Raw genomic sequence first — 23,695 nt, forward strand, 5'->3', positions numbered from 1 at the left:
AATCCATTTCTGTTATATAATATATGAATGACCCTGTGACTGATATGCCTTTGCCAGACATATTTACGCGTACGTTTTAATATTCATGATTCAGTAAATTTGTAAATTTACATACCGGTAAATGTAAACACACTTCACTAAACAGGTAAGGCAGTTAATACATAAATGCATTATTACATGTCGTTTTGGTATAAAAAGAGAAATATTTCTATTAATAAAGGGATTATATATAAGGGATAATTTCAATACATTTCAAAAGAAATAAGAATTTTGTAAATAAAAAAGTAAAAAACGTTGTCTTGTCCTAATTTAAAGCCTACTGCTTTGGTATGTAGCAGTGAGAAATTCATGTGATAATTAATCCGAAATATGGCACCATTAAATTTAACACCAGTATGACGAAAATTTTCAACAAAAAAAAAAACTTATTTCCATGCGTTGCTGTCGGTGTTTACGTGTATTAAAACAGTTCATTGCGGTAACAAGAAAGAAAAGATAGTATCATTTATGTTTTTAAAGATGGTTTCCTTAAAACATCAATTTGATTAACAAAAAATGTTACGAGGTGTCTACATTGTATTCGGTGCGGGTTTCATTTCCTTCTGTTATCATTCCGAAACAGGAGATAAGGCAGAAATAGCACATAAAAAGATCTTTATGATGATAAAACAGACATAATCGCTAAAATACTTTAGATTAACAGATAACAGTAACAATGTACATGAAACTTAAACAAATCTAGGCGTGTAACACCGCACTTTGGGGTCCAACGCACTTTGTGGTCGGACCCCAGAGTGCGTTACACTTCGCATCGGACTTTGGGGTCCAACGCACTTAAGGGTCAAAATCTAGAAATTGACCCCAAAGTGCGTTAATATGCTACATATCAACGCAATTTGGGTTCCAGAGTTCTGAAGGTTTCAACTGAGTTCTGCTTTAATACTGACTTATTTTCGATCTGCGACATTGAAATATTGCAGGTGGAGTTCAAGATGACAGTCGGTACTTTGTTTGATGCTTAAAAGTTTCATTAATTTTACCATTTCAAATATCTTAAAATTGTGTTCATATAACAAAGTACTCTAGTATATAAATTGTGAATGTATTCTTAAAATTAAAAGATGCTGCGAAAAATATCATGTTCTGTCAGTCATTTACTTGATAACTTCTGGTGCCATATTGAGCCCTATTTTAAATATGAAAGTTCTTCACTAACTGATCAAGATCACTTTAAATCCCTATTGATTTTACTATAATTCAGGGCACATGTTTTGCGTCTATCTAATAAAAAATATCCCGTGTCAGTCATTTACTTGATAACTGTTGGTGCCATATTGAGCCCCATTTTAAATATGATGGGAATGAAAATGCAGTTAACATTTTTTTCCAAAAAAAAAAAACTATAAATATACTCTATTACAATATTCCGGTGAAATATCAAGTTTCTCGATAGGACTTTAAATAGTGATTTTACAAATACATTATTAAGCTTATTAACAAACTTAAGTTTTTTTGTAAGCTCCTTAACAACCGTTCGCTAGAGGCTTTTTAATGGGAAATCTCACATACATCTTTAGAAAGGGCAAACATGAATTTTATAATGCTTAAATTATGGTATTAGAGAAATGTAAGATTCTTGTTACCTCAATAAAGTAGCGATAAATGTGAAATTTTGTTTGTTTGTTTGATTTTACGCCTTTTTCCCAACAGTATTTCAGTCATATAGGCGGGAAGTTTCCTAACCATTGTTCCTGGAGAGTTACACCAGTACTAGACTACCTTCCTCCGTGCTTAACTACCAACGCATTACCCGGGGATCGAACCCATGCCAGAGAGGTAACTGGATTAGAAGTCATCGACTCTAACCTATCGACCACGTAGGCGGTAAATGTGAAATAATTTGTCATAAAAGTAGCAAATTGTAAACATTGATCGAAGTATTTGACATCCATATAAAATACTAATTCACTTTAACTGTACTCATTGCCAAAAAGGAACGGATGAAAAGAACAGCCAATGAGTAAAGGCCTCAACTGACGGAATGATTTAGTTGTACAACACTTATTAGAGATATGATGTAAAAGCAATACAACACTTGCATTCAGACAGTAATCCTGCATTGTAGGAATCATCTCAAAAAAATCCCTCCCAATTGATCCCTGACATACTTACTCACTAAAAAATATTTTTTCTCCATGAGTAATGATTGAAACACCTCCATTTAAAAAAGTCTATAATTGTCACAGGGCAAGATTAATGTGCAGCCTGACCGAGAGTCGAACCTGGGACCCTCGAAATACCGTACTGTGGCTCTACTGACTGGGCTATCCGTAATCTAGGATTCGAACATACCACAACTTTGGGTCTTCTGAAGAGTTTTCAATCATTTTATCCCATCTTACTACATGTAAAGTTATCTTTACATCCCTAATTGGAATTTCATTCATTAAACACATAACCAGGGGATCCTTGGGTAATATATCATCTGTCATCATGGGAGGTCTATACAACAAGAATTAAGAGATAGAACATGTCCTATCCTGTAATTCTGGTATTAAATTGTATGAATTCAAGAAAAAGTAGCCTTCACACAGTAAGATTTGCTTGTACATCTTAGTTTTAATTGGTGTTATACTTCAAAATCCTACCGTCTGTTGAGGCCTTAACTCTTTGGATACTATGGAAGTACACCAAAATTAAAAAGCTTTTAAGAAATACAAAATAAAAGCATAATGGGCCTTTAAAACATTACGTTTATAATCTCGGGGTGGGGGCTGCCTGTACGGACTACTATATACTTAAGGTCGCATCTATAGTTATCTAGTCAAGTTTCTTAAATATCACATTTAGATAAGCTAAACAAATTGCCCTTTCAACACACTATCAGGCACATTTTTTTAAATGAAATCTCTTATTAAATTTCCCAGAATTTATACCTTTGCCTCTTCTAAGACTAACATTTTTCTATAAAATATGTAAATAAAAAAACGGGAAACTGATGTAATTAGCTAAAAACAATGGAGTTAATGAAAGGTGTATGTTCTTTTAAAATAAATGGAAAATGTGAGAAAAACAATATTTTGAGCTTATTAATTGATACAAATTCTTTATTTGATGAAAAGTTCGTCACTAAAGATCATTTAAAATCCCTATTGATTTTACTTTAATTCAATGCACATGTTTTGCGGCTATTTAATACATGTACCTTGATTTTTGTTTACCATTGGCTTTGACTACAACATATCATTTAAAACATCATGAAAATTCATTTTTATTGATTGAATTTGTATGACCCCAAAGTACGGTCGTTTGTCTGATGCATATGTATATGCATATGTACCTGTTTAATGCACTTTGGGGTCAAAATTGGACCCCAAAGTGCGTAACGCACTCTGGGGTCGGACCCCAAAGTGCGTTTGACCCCAAAGTGCGGTGTTACATAGGCGCCTGAAAATAGTATTTTAAGAACTTCACATTAACTTAAAGGCAAACCGTACCTTAGAAACAAATTAATTTTTTCTTCTTTAAAATGATAATAATCAGTTTTAAAACGTTTAAATTACGGTTTTAGAGCATACTAAAGCGACAGGGGCGACATCGAAACAACGCGCCACACGACAACGCGCCGTTTGGCGTGCTTCGCTAGAAACAGAAGTTTGGCGCTTTGTCGTGTTGTCGCTAGCAATAAGACGAACAGGCGATAACGACATTTATGGAGGCTATTCGTTGCCGAAAATCCAGCCTTGTTGATCTGAGTTGAACAGTTTGTTTACAGACAAAATACAATTGTATTTCTTTGTTTGTAAACTCCAATGTTGCATTGTTGGATTGAATTTGCTGATTTAACATTGTAAACATGTATTTCAACAAAATACATTTTGTTAAACGACAAAACATTAACTGGTTTTCTGAGAGAAGCAATACCAAGTGTTCATTATAACATGTGGAATACTCATTGTTTGTGTATATGCCGACAAAAACAGAAGTTACTTTCTTAGCTTTACATTGTCAAACTATCATGATTCGAATCAGCATAATCCAGCTGTAAACGTTTTGCAATAGAAGATAAAATAAACTCCGCCCATTTTCCCGCCCACTACATCATCGTAAATAAACGTGTTTATCCGCTCATTTTCGGTCAGTGACTGGTTCTCCTTCTGCGGTCTGAGATCACAAGGAAGCAAGGAAACAAGGACACACACCGGCGTAGTTTCGTTAACCACACATTTCAAGTTTAAAACATTTTGGAGCCATTTATGACAGTTATTCACCAAACATAATTCACTTGCATGATTGCCATTCTATGCCTTTAGCGGACTTTAAATGATTATAGGCCTATAAGTTTTGAAACGTTGTAAAATACCACATTTCCTAGAAAGAGAAACTAGAAAAACTCACCTGGTAACCGTCTCAAACTAACATTTAATGGGGTTGTTTGAGGGTAAATATTTTTGAAGGAAGTTGAAATTATTGTTAAGACTATATTCAACAGATAAATAAATTTTACTGAGGGAATTCCAATTTGCATAGAACATTTTATTGAGTAACTTTGACAGTTAAGCTGCTAGTACCTTACCACTTTCAAATTTTCAAGTCAACATCTAATAGAGATTTTGCTACGATCAAATACTACTACAGACTAAATTATGGCTATTGTCTTTCCTGGTAGCAGCATTTAATATTACATAAGTAACCTTAATACTAGCGTATGACTTGACAAGAAAAAAGCTTTTAACAATACAATGTAGTTAAATAAAAACCAAAGTTGTATGTACCACTTCGTATATATCTTTTTATTTTTACAATACTGTACAGATATATTTTAGCATGTTCACTATTTTTTTTCAATAATGATATTTAAATAAGTCCAAATGTAAGTCTGTTAATTATTAATTTATGTTTACCTTTTTATTTTATCTCTAACAAAGTCATCACTTACAAAACTTGCATATTATGTGTAGTATTTTCTGTACATGAAAATAATTCTCTGCTTTTGATCAGAAAGACAGCAAGTCTAGGTAACAGCTTTTGACAGCATGTATGCACAGATCTTAGAGCTGTGATTGATTTAATGAAATGCATATAAAGGGGTTCGTCAATGTCAGCTTACATATATTTAATAATAAATCATATGACTCAAAATATCTCGAAATGGAGATAAACAGAGATGCTAGGATACACTGAATATATATATCAACATTAAAATGGGACAAAATAACAAGTTTTTGGTTATACGTACAACGGGATTATCTATAGTAAACTTTGTATAGTTCCGTGGTTATACACTTGGTAAAAATGTTTTTTTTCTACAACCAAATAATTATAGTCTTTCAATGAAAGGAATCACAGGCCTACTGTTCAGTTCTCTTTATTTTTTTTGCCAAAGGTATTCTTTTTGCCAAAAGTAAAATCCATGTCACGCATTCTAGTACAAACTGCTAAATGTAAAGCAAATGGATACGATTTTAAATGTAAAACAAATGGGTACTATAATGCAGTTGATGTATGTGACTTAGTAACAGTGTCATTTAATTGAAATATTTTGTACTCATTACTACTGCACAGTAAGAGTTGCCTCTCTTTATTTTCTGCTCTCGTGAAAATTAGCTCCGCCTCTTTAATCTTCGTCTATTTCCGTGATATTGCCATATATGGAAGTTGCAAAATCGTATACAAATGTTAATCGCGTTAGAATGTTAGAATGTTAGAATGTAAAAGCAAAGTGTGGTGTTGTCAACCTCAGTCCCGAGAGTGTTCACTTGTGCAGTTACACTCTCAACATCATAATGTACGACATAAATGTGTTGTGTACGTTCTATCGTCGACATTTCGCAAATGTTAAGTTATACATTCCTAAATACAGTTTGCAATTTATCTAAGTTGCATGTCACCAACTTCCATTTTGTCAAATCGATATAATCAAAAAACTTAATACCGGTGAAGTATGTAACTCTCGGATCGACAATTAGATTTTTACTAATTTGTTTAGTAGAACCGAAGTATGCATTGTCAAGTTTCAAATACTGGATTTTTGGCAACGAATAGCCTCCATAGACATTCGGAACTGCCTCGGCTATTATCTATAATGACCTCGGAAACAATACGAATTGAAAGTAGTTCTACTACGTGGTTTCAAATGTAAACAGAAACAGAGATAATACAAGAAAAGCATTGATGCAAAGCATCAAAGGGCGACGCCAAAAGAATTTGATCCAGGTTTGCACCTAAATACTTAACAAAAGATGTGTACTTTATAGCAGTACCATTTCATGTGACCTGGAGGCTTGGCCCAGTTTATGTTGAAACTTAAACCAAAAAGAATAGACTCTGTCTTGCCAAGATGCAAAGACAATTTATAGTCAATAAACCAATCTTAAGATTTATTTTACCAGATACAAGGATACCTGAGTCATCATCATATAATGACAGGCACAAGTATCACACCTGGGAAGAAAAAATATGACCAGATTAATAAAAAATCTGTGTTCATCTTAAAAGTGTCAAAAACCGAAAAAAAAATGTAAATAATGACCCCCTTTAAAAATATACTATTAACTTTAAGTATATTTTTAAAGGGGGTCATCATTTACATTTTTTTTTTTGGTTTGTGACACTTTTAAGATGAACACAGGTTTTTTTATCAATCTGGTAATATTTTTTCTTCCCAGGTCTGATACTTGTGCCTGTGCATATAATAAAAGCTAATTGCTTAGGGTTGCAGACATGTCATTGACATATATTAGACATAAAAGAGGACCTAAAATGAACATCAGGGGGACACCATAGGTATTCAGAGAGGAGGAATACCAGCCACATTCACCAGCTGCTATCAGAGATAAGACTTGAACCATGCAAGAATGTCATTACATATGGCAGATGTTTGAAGTTCCATGAAGAAGAAGAAAAAAGAACTTCTTCATGTGCAGTATAGTGTGATCAACTGTACCAAATGTTTTTTGTAGATTTAAAAGTATCACGCAATACTGCCTTTGTCCATTTCAAATTAAATGCAATCTATTAAATGAATCAAACATGTGTCAGTTGAAAAACCACTTCTAAACCCTGACTGAAACTGCCTGACCATGACTCGAACCCATGACTTTCAGAAGACCAACTGAGCTATCCCGGCCGGCTACACATTTTCTCTTTAATAATGAAACAGTTCTAAACCTGAACCTTTTTCCCCACTATATTGATTCATGTACTTGAATTTCTGATGTTTACAGAGCATAGTAAATTAAACTAATGGTTATTTGCAGTAAGTTCCAGAATGAGAAAAACTTTCAGCTTGACCAGAACTTAAAACTGTGACCCACAGAATAATGTACCGCGGCTGTAGCGATTGAGCTATCTGGCCGCTTACACATTTTCTCCCCTAAATAGTGAACAGTTCTAAACCGTGACAGATATTTAGATTTTCAAATTAACAGATAATTAATTCTTAATTAATAAATAAGAAAAAAAAAACTTACATACTCATAGTCATAATTAAAATAACAATTTATATAATTATTATTGTATAATCATTTTTACTAAAAAGGGCTAAGACAGTTATTGGTTATGCCATTATTTATAACAGGTCAATTTAAAAGTGAATATAACTGTGCTAATACATGTACAATATCTATGATAAGAAATTTTATGAAGGCTGATTTGTATTTTACATCAAGGGCACCAGGCGAAAACATGAAAATGCAACAAACGAACCACTTTGTGGTAGATTGTATTTTCATGTTTTCATCTGGCGCCCGGTTACTTTTTGTACTTTGTTGGTTTTCATGTGGCACAAATCACCCACTATAAAATTTAGTGTACAAATTTATTCAAGGGCAAGTAACAATCTACTCTATGAAAAGTATGTTGTCGGGTTGACTCTGGAGACCTGGAGGTTGAGACCGGTTACAAATACCATTACAAATAGATAAGACAGACGCTGTCCTTTTCAAACTATGCACATGTTAGAAAAAAATTAGAATAACTATTCAGAACATGATTTTTTGAGACTTTATTAATTATATTGCTTGATCCAAGTTTCAGGACATTTTCAATCAATACATGTATTATCATTTATAACTTTAAATGAAAGTCTCATCCCTTTAATAATAATGACATAACTGCAACTCTTTATATTCAGAAATATTATAAGTCTCATCATACCAATATACTAAGATATAAATGTATGCACAAAACATTAATAATTCCAAGTTTCTATTAAATAAATATGAAATATTGGGTATATAAAGCCAGTAAAAGTATATATATATCAATATTCACTCATCAGGGCCTCTATGCTTTTGATGACCTTACAACTGGTAAATTTTATAAAACAAAAATTGTAAGTAATACCTAAGATAGACAGAAAAGAACAAATAATTTAGTAAACATGAGTTACTTCCCCTTGAAATAAAGAAAATATGAAACCCTAAAGAACACCCTAAACATCAAAATTAAGAAATGTTGCAGGCTCATTTTAATTATGCCATGCAAATTAATGGTAAAGTATTCATAAAAAAGTAGATGGCCATTCGACAGCAGTAATTGCAGAAAATCGGATAGCTGTCAACATCCGGATACTGGTACACTTTGTAAAAACAACCATTCTGTTTCAACAGATAAACGTAATATGAATAAAATCAATAGGATAATCGTTTACAACAGTCCATTACCTATCCTAATACTCATTTGCAGGTGAACTTTCTTCTTGTAGGAAAGTTTTGAAAATATATAAATGAATGAGCATCAATGTAGACCACAACGATATTCGAAAATCCGGGTTTTAGTATTGTCAATAAAACAAAGGGACAAGCTTGTTAATCAGAGCCTGCAATTTCGTTGAAAATAATATCACAATGCACATGCTTTTTATATAAAGTTATTAAATACAAATATAACAACATATTTGTTTACTTGATTTTTACGAATCAAAATAAATATAATTAACACAACATGAAATTAACTGCTAGTAATAACAGCTCCTTCCATAGGCAAAAATAAAAAGCATTCCATAAAAGACGACGCCGCTCACCGGCGTCGCCAATAAAATGAATGTAAATATTTGACTTCTAACGTCTGTTACAGTACTTCTATGCTTGAAAATATGTCTGACAACAATTTGTAATTGAAATATGCCCACTGATGTTCAATTTGGTTTTTTGTACTTTCGGTTTCTACAGCCGTAATAATAAATATATAAATAATGTATTGTTTGCTTTTGTACCTATGAATTCACTTATTTTAGGTGGACTTTTACTACATATATTGGAAATAAACTTGTCAACAACACCCAGAAAATTACTATTTGTTTACATGTTTAGTTTCTTAGCGTAGGTTAGACCGAAATACCGCATCCGTTCTGTGTATTCATACTATTGTGTTCGAGAACCTTATCCGAAGACTGACGGAAAGGGCCGAGTAGTTGCGATTGGCGATAACGATAAAGGTTGCGTTGTTGCTATCGACAACACGACAAAGCGCCAAACGGCTCGTTGTCACGCTGTCGTCTTGTCGTCCTGTCTCTAGCGAAGTGCTCCAAACGGCGCGTTGTCGTGCGGCGCGTTCACCGTAGGGAACGTGTTACAGTATCGCGTTTTTCGGTTACAGTATAGAATTTTCAAGATGGAGGATTATTTATGGGAAGAGATGTAGGTGATTTTTATTCAGGTCCATACTACTAGTAGTTTAGTTTCTAAAAGATGTTTTGTGCTTTGCTTGTAAGGAACAGAATCCGGTTTCTAGTCATATATTTCTTCAGACCCTGCACCGCAGATTTATCTCTATATTGTCTCATAAATGTGCAGATTTGAAGGTTTAAAAATTTGAATCGAGAGGTCAACGCATTTTTCTCCAATTTTGACATTATTTATGCATGCCTAGAAAAAGTAAATCTACAAAACGTTAGTCCTTTGTGTTTAGAAACGTTTATAAAAGTAAATGACCAGTTGAACCTATTTTCCTGTTGGTAAAATGAGTTTGAAAAAATAAACAATGTTACAGTATAGAGCGAGGTTAATTTTGAAGGGTTACAGCATAGACCTAGCGACTTCGATCCAATTTTGTTACAGTTTATACCCAGATTTCGGTTACAGTTTAGATACTTGCCAAATTTCAAACAAAGTTCGTGTATCCATTATTTTTATGAAATAACTCATACCTTTCTATTTAAAACATTCTTGAAAGGTTGTATTACTTTTTTTCTTCAGCAGAAAAGTTATAGTATGCTATTTTTCTTACTTTAAGTTTCAGATTGAGACTTTTTGCAGAATAAGTAATGTCCTAAGTAAGGACTGTTTTCACGACAACAGTAACTTTTATCGAATTGTATTGAGAGAAGAATGATTATTGCTTGATTTCATTACACATTATATAATGCCTATTAGTAATAAAATAGAGAAATAAGAATCCTTAACAGAAGTCCAACACGGAAAACATGAAAATGTTGCAGGATCAGTTTGATTAAACCTGTTCATGGACGGTAGTGGTAACTGCAAGCTACCGTCCACGCCTCCTATAGCACCGGCTTCAGCAGAATTCACATTAAACATGAACTGGTACACTTTAGATTTTTTAACATCTGTGGATGTGTTCATATGGCGGTTATCATGGAACCTTCAATGTGACACGTTATTGCCATTCTATGAAAAGCGGCATATTACCCCCAGGTTAAAAATTTCGTGTGTCCTAAACGAGAATACAATGAGTGAAACTAAATAAAATGAAATCGGAGGTTATGAAGCCTGCATACCATAGATAAGCTGTCAAAAGACACAATTAACAAGCAGGCAATACCCTAATAATGATTAAACAGTATTTAAGTGAGCAATATTTCAACCATAAATTTTATTTTAAGTTGGAATTTCCATCTACAATAATGAATTTTGTAAGTATTTAAAAAGGGTTTGTTACGTTTGGCTTTCTTGGATTTTAAGTTTCAACGACACTGAGGTCATGTGAAAACATTCCTGCTTTAGTGTAAAGAAAGACCCCAGATACCCTTTGTGAAACATTTCAGACACGAGCGGGCACCTGACTAGAACCACCGACCTTCCGTAAATTAGCTTGATAGATTCCTCACATACAAAGAATCCAAAGTCATGATTGGATTTCAACTACAGCAGTAAATGAAAGATAATTTGAAGTCGACGGCCTTATCCCGACTCTGCCACTATTATGTACCTCCATCAGGCTCACTAGAGAAGATATTGTAATTGTCTGACCTTAATTTATACTCTATATTTTTCAATATTATTATTTCATGAAAACTGCTATACAGAATGTCTGAAATAAGAAAAAACGAGTTTTAATTTAATAATGACAAAATAATCGTAAATTCAACAAAGAAGCATTCGAAATGACGCCATGATCATGATTTGATTTGAATGCTTTTGGTTCGAGACGAGAAGGGTCTTTAAACATTGCCTTTTTCAAAATCTGTTTTGGGTTTTTGTATCCCCGATTGCAACCGAAACCATTTGAACAACTAATAGGTAGAAAGTCATGTAAATTTCATCACATTAAGTCAAGTAGTTACTGAGCGGATGAGATTGAACACACATGTGTACGACAGACGGACGAATAGCCATCGGGCCAATAAGCTCACAGAGATTTAAAAGTCTATGTTACATCCATACATTTTACCTAGTATATATAGAAAATATCGAAGTCTAAACTGTAACCGAAATCTGAGTATAAACTGTAACAAAATCGGATAACAGTCGCTAGGTCTATGCTGTAACCTTGCACAAATCACCTCGCTCTATACTGTAACATTGTTTATTTTTTCAAACGCATTTAACGAACAGGAAAATAGGTTCAACTGGTCATTTACTTTTATAAACGTTTCCTAACATAAAGGACTAACGTTTTGCAGATTTACTTTTTCTAGGCATGCATAAATAATGTCGAAATTGGAGAAAAATGCGTTGGTCTCTCGATTCAAATTTTCAAACTGTCAAATCTGCATATTTATGAGACAATATAACGATAAATCTGCGGTGCAGAGTTTGAAGAAATATATGACTAGATACTAGATTCTGTTCCTTACAAGCAAAGCACAAAAACATCTTTTAGAAACTAAACTACTTGTAGTATGGACCGGAATAAAAATCACCTACCTGTCCTCCCAACAAATAATCCTCCATCTTTAAAATTCTATACTGTAACCGAAAAACGCGATACTGTAACACGTTCCCTACGGTGGCGTTGTCGCGATGTCACCCTGTCGCTTGACTTATAAGCCAATCCTTCGATTTGAACCGAGCGACAATGTGACATCGCGACAACACGCGGCACGACAACTCGCCGTTTGGCGTACATCGTTAAAGCCCAGTCACACTAGAGCTTACGATTACTTGCGACCAAGCCCTCTTTAAACAGATAAAGTTACTTCTGCGATTATAGTTCGACCAATTATCATTGACTAATGCACGACAGGTCATCAGCAACCGTACGATGGTCTCAAGATTGCCTGGGATTACTTACGGCTACCCGTAACCTGTCATGCGATCACCTAAAACTTGTCGTACGACCATCACACGATTACCAAAGACTTTTCAAGATTATCAGTGACTAGTGACAATTTGTAAAGACTGTCGTAAGATTGTCGCACTTTCGAGCGACGATCGTGCGACAGCCTAAGAATTTATAAGATCACTAGCAACCTGTTTGATCGCAGATTGGTTTTTGTGCAAGCTCAGAAACCTCTCTCCGACTGAAATTGTTCGTGGGACCTAAATAAGATAACCTGCGACTATCGAAGATTACCGATGACCGTCGTAAGACGTTTTTTAAGATTTCCGCGACCAATGGTCACTGGTGATCGTGAACTGGTCTTGACTGGTCGTAAATTCTAATGTGACTGGGACTTTAGCGACGGTACGACAAGACGAAAGTCCGACAACGCACCGTTTAGCGCTTTGTCCTGTTGTCGCTAGCGCCAACACGACGCACAAAAAAGTTCCAAATCAACACCATATATGTAGAAAAGTACGTACTGGCATGAAAATCGCAACATCTCTGTCTTTTTTGGCTCTAACTACGCTACAAAATTTAAACATCTTTTTTGATAATTAAGTGAAAGTTGGGAGTTGTTCGCTCAATTTATTTGACTAAATTATCTAAAATTTGACTAAGAGTAAGTAAATATAATACATGTATATATATAGAGAGATATTGAAGTAAAAATGACATTATTCATATAAAGATATTTATTCTTTTAGAAAACGAATGTACATTATGTGTATATTTGGGATTTGGTTATAACTATGTAATTTGAAATTAATTCGTCACACATATTTTTCAATCATAATATTACCTATATACATGTATCATTTTTCGGCAGATGTCAATAAGTACATTCGTTTCTCATTAGTCCCGCTTTTGTTTACCTTAAAGTTCACCTGGTATGTTCAATCCATTTTAAGTCATAGATAATTATGAGTATTCGACGAATGGTTTCGAATGCTCTGGTAATGGTTGAAATACATTTTAAACAAACGGCATCATTAACTCAATGTCCTCTAGCGGACACTTTCAACATACCGTTTGGTATTTTGAATATAATACAATTGTATGACTGTCATATTCGTTCCATAAACCAATAAAATATCTGAAACAAAATCATACATTAAAAAAGCTGCTCCACCTTTCAACAAATCGTGGCGCCTGTATATGTCGAAACGACACTAAATGTCGCACTTTTCGCTTAATGTCGCATTATTGCCGCTAAATGTCGCAAACGCCGCTTAATGTCGCAGTAATGCCGCTAAATGTCGCAACCGCCGCTTAATGTCGCACCAAACCGCTAAATGTCGCAACCACCGCTTAATGTCGCACTAATGCCGCTTAATGTCACACTTATGTCGCTAAATGTCGCAACCGCCGCTTAATGTCGCACTACTGCCGCTAAATGTCGCAACCGCCGCTTAATGTCGCACTACTGCCGCTAAATGTCGCAACCGCCGCTTAATGTCGCACTACTGCTGCTAAATGTCACAACAGGGAGAAGTATTATTCAGACCATATATATAGGAAAATACGTTGGAAAATCATGTTAAACAACCGGTATTATATCAATACTAACGTTATGTACGTGATCCGGGGACTAGCTGTCTAACAGGCTGTAATGTATAAAGTTATTGGTAGAATTTGAAGTCATCTTGGTCGGTATTATAAATTGACGACCAAAGAGCACCTTGATGATAAACCACATTTGTATACATTTTCTTCAATTAGCAAACCAGATGCCGTCGATCAGAGCAATGACATCAGATTGAGGTCGATGTAACACAACGAGAAGTCTATTCTATTAAATTCCATCTCGGATCAGGAGTGTTTTATATTTTATGTCGACCTTTAACCTACAAACATGTTTACCTGAGGTTTTATTGGTAACTATATGAGTTATTATTTTGCCACAATCAGATTACAGTTTTCTATATTTCATTGATGCAATCATCACTTAAGGTCACGAATGCAAAATATCAACCTAGAGTTTATTTTCTGCAGAATGTTATAGGCGTCCGAAGTGAAAATGCTGCTTTTGTATGAAGAAAAGTATTTTCGAAGCTGCCTATGATGGCAGAAAATGCTCTCAAACTTGATAACATTCTGGCAGAAAATCAAGCTCACTCTTTTATCTTTTATTTGTATAATTGCATTGAATTGATGGACTCAGATTTGAAATCACGTTTAGTATGTGTCATTAAAAATTGTTTCGTCGATGCACCTATCGCATTGATAACTTTTTCATGTTGAGAAAATAAAACAAATGAATTTTTAAAGGCATAAATGCCATTATTTTTATAGACGTTCAGACATTTTAAAGTTGTATAATAGAATTTGTTTAAACTTTAAATGAGCTTAGATAAAAAACAATTCTTAAATATGACCACTGTTCACAACACTGCATCTTTACACTGCTGGAGCCGAAATGATTTTACCAGTATAGAGATACATGTATGATAGGCTGTGTTCGAGTTCCAGTGATGCGTGCATGTGGTCACATGGTCACTTTCCTGACAACATGTCCTCGATGCATGTATGTGGTCGCATGGTCGAAAATATCGAATAACCAAGGCATTTTTGGCACGGAAACGTATGGTGCAAAATCTTAATGGTATTCATTAATAAAAATAACTCTTGAAATTGTAATAAATAGTTGAAGCCTAATAAGTACTTTTTCACTTGAGATTTAGAACTATAAAAGTCGAATTAGGACATAGATTCTCCTAAATAGGAGAGATGAAAGACCTTATTACAAGTTGTTACTATCAGTTACAACTACTCGTATATAATTAGGAATTTTTATTCATACATAATTAGGAGGGAAAAAACCTAATACTAGTAACAGCTTTGTAGCTCCTTAAAAGAAGTTTTAAAAGCCTAATTAGGAGAAATAGAAATAATATAAGGAGTTTAGAAATAAAATCATAATTAGGAGGAGCTTCAGAAGATTAAATATAAAGTAAAAACCTAATTTGAACGTTCTTAAGTTTTTAAAACTTTTAATTAGGGACATACAAAGGTACGCCAATGCAGTTAAAGTCATAAAGCTATTTTCCAGCTTTACCTGTGGAGAAAGCCCTCTGCTGCCCAATCTGCACGAACTGGAACCACCGACAGTAGAACCCCCGACTTCCGTAAGCTGGCTGAATTGCTTCCTCACATGAAATAATCTCTAGTTTCTGGCGGGATTCTAACCCACAGCGTTGGGGTCATGTAGATGGATACATAAATTTGCAAAAGGACGCACAGCAATATACTTAAAAGATGCATGAGTATTATTATAACCAAAACATGTAGCGTAGTTGCATTCTATATATCAATATTTTTTACATTATAATCGCAAACAAAAAGGACATTTAAAGTGTATTGGTCTATAATGGAAAATATGCAATACCAAAGATGTTTATGCTCAAGTATGATAACAAACCATGAAATAATATGTGGTGTAATACAAGATACCAAAAAGATAAAGAAATAACTAACAGGATGAGATGTCGTACTCCGTGGTTCATTTTTAATTGAAGTGACATCAGAGTGAAATCAGAGATATGGGCCTTTAATCACTTAAGATACTGAACAAAAATAAGAACAAGTATAAGATCATATGATGAGAAGTTATAGAACTTCTAAATGGTTTGATTGATATGTTATAGAAAGAGCATCGAAACACGAGGCTATCTGATTTGTACGAGGGGGCGTAGCCCCCGAGTATTAATCAGTTTGCCGAGGGTTTTGATGTTCTTTCTCTTTTTGTATCATAGTCAAACATAAAAACACGTTCCCTGTTGTCATAATATGAAACCCCGGCAAAAAGGAACCAATGAACGAACATCTGAATATGATATTTCTGTCGCTTTCCCTTTCTCTGCCGTCACAATATGTAAACCCCAGCAAAAATGAGCCAATCAATGGGCATGCTCTGGAGTGCGGGTAACTAATACCTGCACTCCAGTTAACGCACTGTTTATGTATATGTGTATACGATTTAACTGAGACACATTTTCAACAGAAAGGTCCTCAAACTATGATACAAATATTAAAAGTGTACGTGTGGAGAAAAGGGGTGGCATGGGGAGGGGGCGGGGTTTTGGTATAATTTGCATGGGGCATTGGGGATATAAGTATGCACGGTATATCGTTCTTAATAATAAAGGAAGATAAAACTGTAACTATCTTGAGGAATATTTTCCTAGTTCAAGATAGCTAGTTATATATTAAGCTTACATGTAACTCTTTTTAAAGATTATTGCTGCATTTCTTCCTCGTTATGAAATGTAAACTTTACATTAACTTTGACGCAGCAAAACGGATTTATGGTTAAAGAAATGTAGAGGTTTTAATAAAAACTTTAACATGACAGAGAGATATCTACATATACTTCAATGAATTATTTAAAGGATTATATGTCACAAATTCTCGTAAGTGTACTTTTTTAATGTATTTTATTTTGAAATATGAAAGTTTTCCCATTTACCATTTCACATATTCACATTGTAATGACAAACGATATGAAATTTTAGTTTTTGTTTCATCACTATTGATAAACTTGAATTTCTGGAATCTTTGACTCTTTTTCCTTAGTCATAAAGAAATGTAAATATCCGTTGTTTTCTATTCGATTTTACGTGCTTCTCAAGCAGGTAAAGAAACATGAAATTTTCGTATCTATAATTATGTTGAGTTCAAACATGTATATACTATATCGGAGAAATATATTACTCACATGTTACGGGTTGTAGGCGTTCATGTCTGCGTTATCAATAAAATATCATGTATAACAGCACCTATAAGTTTAAAAGAACACAATTTCATTATGAGAAATAAATTGCACATTCTCAAAAAAGAAAAAAAGAGCTTAAAATAAAAGAAAGATAAAGATTATCATAACCACATGAAAACTGATAATACAAATGAAGATAAAAGATCATGCCCCGATTAAAATTTTATCATATATGTATTATTCTTAATCTATAAACTGTAAGCAATGTGCGATACTAATTAGCATGTTTGCGTACAAACTAAATATATCTTAATAGTTCTAAGTTAAAATTTAGAATAATGAACAAACAAAAGACGAACTGGCGGATATTCCCTTCCTATAAACCCAATCCATTTAATATTCGGAAATAGTCTCCATTCAAAACACAATTGATATGTTTAGTTATCAAATGTCCATATATGACGTAAACCAAAATTATAACGATCTCTTCAGTGACAGTCAGACATAGGTTTCTCGAGTAACAAGCTTCTGCGATTCTATGTTTCTATCTTCAGCGAAAGTTGATATCACAATGTGTGCATTTTCGTTGTAGAAAAGCAGTTTTATTTAGATTCAATTCGGGTATGTTTCTTTAATTATTACTGCCAATGTAGATGTTTTCATTGTTTTGTTAAGGGGATGTCACAATATATTACTTTATTCGTGGGAGTGTATGAGAGATGGACGCACTGTACGTTTTACAGAAAAACACTTTATTCGTGGGAGTGTATGAGACAAAGCACTATATATACGTTTTACAGGAAAACACTTTATTCATGGGAGTGTATGAGAGATGGACGCACTATGCGTTTTATAGGAAAACACTTTATTCGTGGGAGTAAATGAGAGATAGACGCACTATACGTTTGACAGGAATACACTTTATTCGTGGGAGTGTATGAGAGATAGACGTACTATACGTTTTACAGGAATACACTTTATTCGTGGGAGTGTATGAGAGATGGACGCACTATACGTTTTATAGAAAAACACATTATTCGTGGGAGTGTATGAGAGATGGACGCACTATACGTTGTACAGGAAAATACTTTATTCGTGGGAGTGTATGAGAGATGGACGCACTATAAGTTTTATAGGAAAATACTTTATTCGTGGGAGTGTATGAGAGATAGTTGCACTATACGTTTTATAGGAAAACACTTTCTTCGTGGGAGTGTTTGAGAGATGGACGCACTATACGTTTTTATAGAAAAACACATTATTCGTGGGAGTGTATGAGAGATGGACGCACTATACGTTTTATAGGAAAACACTTTATTCGTGAGAGTGTATGAGAGATGGACGCACTATACGTTTTATAGGAAAATACTTTATTCGTGGGAGTAAATGAGAGATAGATACACTATACGTTTGACAGGAATACACTTTATTCGTGGGAGTGTATGAGAGATAGACGTACTATACGTTTTACAGGAATACACTTTATTCGTGGGAGTGTATGAGAGATAGACGTACTATACGTTTTACAGGAATACACTTTATTCGTGGGAGTGTATGAGAGATAGACGTACTATACGTTTTACAGGAATACACTTTATTCGTGGGAGTGTATGGGAGATAGACGTACTATACGTTTTACAGGAATACACTTTATTCGTGGGAGTGTATGAGAGATAGACGCACTTTATTTGACAGGAAAACACTTTATTCGTGGGAGTGTATGAGAGATGGACGCACTATACGTTTTACAGGAAAACAATTTATTCGTGAGAGTGTATGAGAGATGGACGCACTATACGTTTTACAGGAATACACTTTATTCGTGGGAGTGTATGAGAGATAGACGTACTATACGTTTTACAGGAATACACTTTATTCGTGGGAGTGTATGAGAGATGGACGCACTATACATTTTACAGGAATACACTTTATTCGTGGGAGTGTATGAGAGATAGACACACTATACGTTTTACAGGAATACACTTTATTCGTGGGAGTGTATGAGAGATAGACGCACTATAGTTTTACAGGAATACACTTTATTCGTGGGAGTGTATGAGAGATAGACGTACTATACGTTTTACAGGAATACACTTTATTCGTGGGAGTGTATGAGAGATGGACGCACTATACTTTTTACAGGAATACACTTTATTCGTGGGAGTGTATGAGAGATAGACGCACTATACGTTTGACAGGAAAATACTTTATTCGTGTGAGTGTATGAGAGATAGACGCACTTTACGTTTTACAGAAAAACACTTTAATCGTGGGAGTGAGACATAGCACTATATATACGTTTTACAGGAAAACACTTTATTCGTGGTGTTTATGAGAGATAGACGCACTATATGTTATATAGGAAAACACTTTATTCGTGGGAGTCTATGAGAGATGGACGCAATTTACATTTTACAGGAAAACACTTTATTCGTGGGAGTGTATGAGAGATAGACGCACTTTACGTTTTACAGGAAAACACTTTATTCGTGGGAGTATATGAGAGATACACGCACTATACGTTTTACAGGTAAATACTTTTTTCATGGGAGTGTATGAGAGATAGACGTACTATGCGTGTATAGGAAAAACACTTTATTCGTGGGAGTATATGAGAGATAGACGCACTTTACGTTTGACAGGAAAACACTTTATTCGTGGGAGTCTATGAGAGATAGACGCAATTTACATTTTACAGGAAAACACTTTATTCGTGGGAGTGTATGAGAGATAGACGCACTTTACGTTTTACAGGAAAACACTTTATTCGTGGGAGTATATGAGAGATACACGCACTATACGTTTTACAGGTAAATACTTTTTTCATGGGAGTGTATGAGAGATAGACGTACTATGCGTTGTATAGGAAAACACTTTATTCGTGGGAGTATATGAGAGATAGACGCACTTTACGTTTTACAGGAATACACTTTATTCGTGGGAGTGTATGAGAGATAGACGCACTATACGTTTTATAGGAAAACACTTTATTCATGGGAGTGTATGAGAGATAGACGCACTATACGTTTTATAGGAAATCACTTTATTCGTGGGAGTGTATGAGAAATGGACGCATTTTACGTTTCACAGGAACACTTTAATTCGTGGGAGTGTATGAGAGATAGACGCACTATACGTTTTATAGGAAAACACTTCATTCGTGGGAGTGTATGGGAGATAGACGCACTATACGTTTTATAAGAAAACACTTTATTCATGGGAGTGTATGAGAGATATAGACGCACTATATGTTTTATAGGAAAATACTTTATTCGTGGGATAGTCGCACTATACGTTTTATACGAAAACGCTTTATTCGTGGGAGTGTATGATGGATGGATGGATGGATGGATGGATGGATGGATGGATGATAGATAGACGCAATATACGTCACATTATGTACAATGACAAACTATATGAAATTTTAGTTCATGTTTCCTCACTGTTAAAAAATTTGAATTTCTGGAATCTTTGATTCTTTTTCCTTTGTGATAAAGAAATGTAAATATCTGTTGTTTTCTATAAAAGTTACGTGCTTATTTGTAGCTATTGTTGAGATAATCATACATTATTTGGAATAAATATATAACTGGCATGTTTAGGGGTGTAGACGTTCGTGTCTGCAAATATGTCTGCATAGTAATGTTATGCGCTAAATTATAGGTTCTACTGAAGGTGGATTGAATCACAACACATAGTTTCGTTTTATGATTTAATGTCACTTTCTTAGTGGAATATCACAAACATTTATTATATTTTAAATATACACAGGTTATTCTGATGTTAACAAATTGATATTAAAAACAGTAACAATTATTTCTAGTGGAAAGCCAATGATTTTGGCGGAGAGGATTCGGCCTCATCGCGTCCGATCCCCGAGACATATCAGGTCCGATTAAAGTGAATTTCGTGAAGGACGCCAGATCCTCAACAGGTTCGGCCATGAGAGCCTCATACCAAACATAAAGGGGTCTTCGTAATAGCCCATCTCTAGTCCACCATCTCCTCTTACCTGATTAAATATGGGCTAGTAATCATTAAAGAAAAATGTTGATCAATACTGCTTCTCTTTTGATTTTGAAATTTGCTGTTCATTTACAATAACATTAATTATCGTGAATGTTAATGTTTTAAAAATATGTAAAAAGCTTGTTAATTAATCTTATTGTCACTCAAGGGCCAGCGTCCGAGGCTTATGAGACACTTCGTTTTATGTACATATTACTCCAATTTCACGATCTAAATTAATGTTTGAAAAATATGTAACATTAAATGCTATTCTATTACTTGTGAATTGTAGTACGATATTAAAACATTTTAACCTCTATGCATGTCATCAAACAGCTCGACCACTGCCTCCGCATTCATGCATTCTGAGCTATTTCAATATAAATTTGCAGCCAGTAAATGGCAATTATCATTTATTGAATGTTCACGCAAATATGTCTATTTTAACAAGACGGTAGTATTTATACCCTTGAAAAAGCACATGATACTATTAATTTATCCCACGTATGAAATATAAATCCGTGTTTATCCGTACTAAACAGTGGTGGACCGTACTATTCCGTACCGTTTCGTGTTGCAACGCGATAAACCGTATGGACCGTGCTAATCCCTGCCTCTCCGTAGTACAACGTATTACGATCGTAGCTTTCCGTGACAATGCCGTATTAATCCGTATTAAAACCGTAGCTTATACGTAGGGTAACCGTACAAATACGTAGTTCTCCGTACCAAACCGTGGAAATCCTTAGCAGGTTGAGGCCTACGAATCAGTACGGACTAGTACGACCAGTACGTATCAGTACGGTTTAATACGGACTAGTAGGGATACGCTACGGTTGATTTTTCCGTAGCAAATTTTTGTGCATGTTCAAAAATTGTCAAGGATCGCTTCGGATATACAAGGACTACTACGATTGATTACGGTTACATTACGGAGAGCTACAGACCAGTACGGGTAGCTACGGACGATGCCGGAATTAATCCGTGGCTGTTCCGTGGGCGTATTCCGTGAATATGTGACCGGGGTATAAACAAACACAAACACTGCTGTTGTAAATGGTTGTAGATACAATTTACTATAGAGCATGATGGAATACACAACATTTTAACCACATTAATTACTGTGATCAAAAATAAGAACATTGAAATTCACAATAAAGGTTTGTTTTGTTGATTTGTCTGACTAAAACAAATTTAAAACCCCCTTTTTTTTAAATCTATAAAATGTAGTTTTAAGCGCGTGTCAATGCTAGACAAATGTGCTTCTACATTGCTTTGTTTAATTAGATGATCAATAATAAGACAAATCAGAGTGAAACTTTCCCCTTAACCCCTTAATACATATACATGTGTATTTACATGCATATAGTTATGTGCTAATCATTACGTTAGATGGCAGTTTATTTAAATGCCAATTTTTGTTTGATTCGGGAATATTTTCCTAGTTCATGATAGCCAGTATAAGCTTACATGTAACTTTTTTAAAGATGATTACTGTATTTCCTCCTCTTTATAAAATGTAAGTTTTAGTTAACTTTGATGTATATTTAAACTGCAGCAAAACACTGATTCATGATGAAGAAATGTAGAGGTTTTAATAAAAACTTTAACATGACAGAGAGATATCTACATATACTTCAGTGAATTATTTAAAGGATTATATGTAACAAATTCTCGTAAGTGTACTTTCTTAATGTACATTATTTTGAAATATGAAAGTTTTCCTAATTACCATTTCACATTTTCACATTATAATTAAAACACAGCATTTGATGTTCTACTGGGTAGCTCCTATACGAAGGTTTTTCATGAGGTCAAAATGTCGTTAGAAAGATGGCTGCCACTTTGTCTAAAAAGGACTCTCTCAGTTTTACATTTTTATCTGGTATTTTTCTTTTACACGTACCAATTATGCCCTAAAATGTAACATACGTTACTGTCGCCACCTAGAATTTTCAACTTTGAAATTGTGTTTCAGAAAAATAAGTTCCAGAATAAACGAAACATGTGCAATTTGTCATTGCTGCGTGTATATGCACTTTGATTATTTAATTTAGTAAAAATTATATTTGACTGATAAAACCTCATTGATATAATGGATGATCAAATGTTGCCAAATGCATATAAATAAAAAGTGACAAACCTAAAACAATTGGAAGCGAAACAGAAATTACATAAATGAATCGATGCATGCTTAATGATACAGCATATACAGCAACTCCAATTTCACGATCTAAATTAATGTTTGAAAAATATGTAACATTAAATGCTATTCTATTACTTATGAATTGTAGTACGATATTAAAACATTTTAACCTCTATGCATGTCATCAAACAGCTCGACCACTGCCTCCGCATTCATGCATTCTGAGCTATTTCAATATAAATTTGCAGCCAGTAAATGGCAATTATCATTTATTGAATGTTCACGCAAATATGTCTATTTTAACAAGACGGTAGTATTTA

This window comes from Ruditapes philippinarum, unplaced genomic scaffold, assembly GCF_026571515.1.
Source record: "Ruditapes philippinarum isolate M1 unplaced genomic scaffold, ASM2657151v2 ctg1392_1_1_1_1, whole genome shotgun sequence".
In the NCBI taxonomy this organism is placed as follows: Eukaryota; Metazoa; Mollusca; class Bivalvia; order Venerida; family Veneridae; genus Ruditapes; species Ruditapes philippinarum.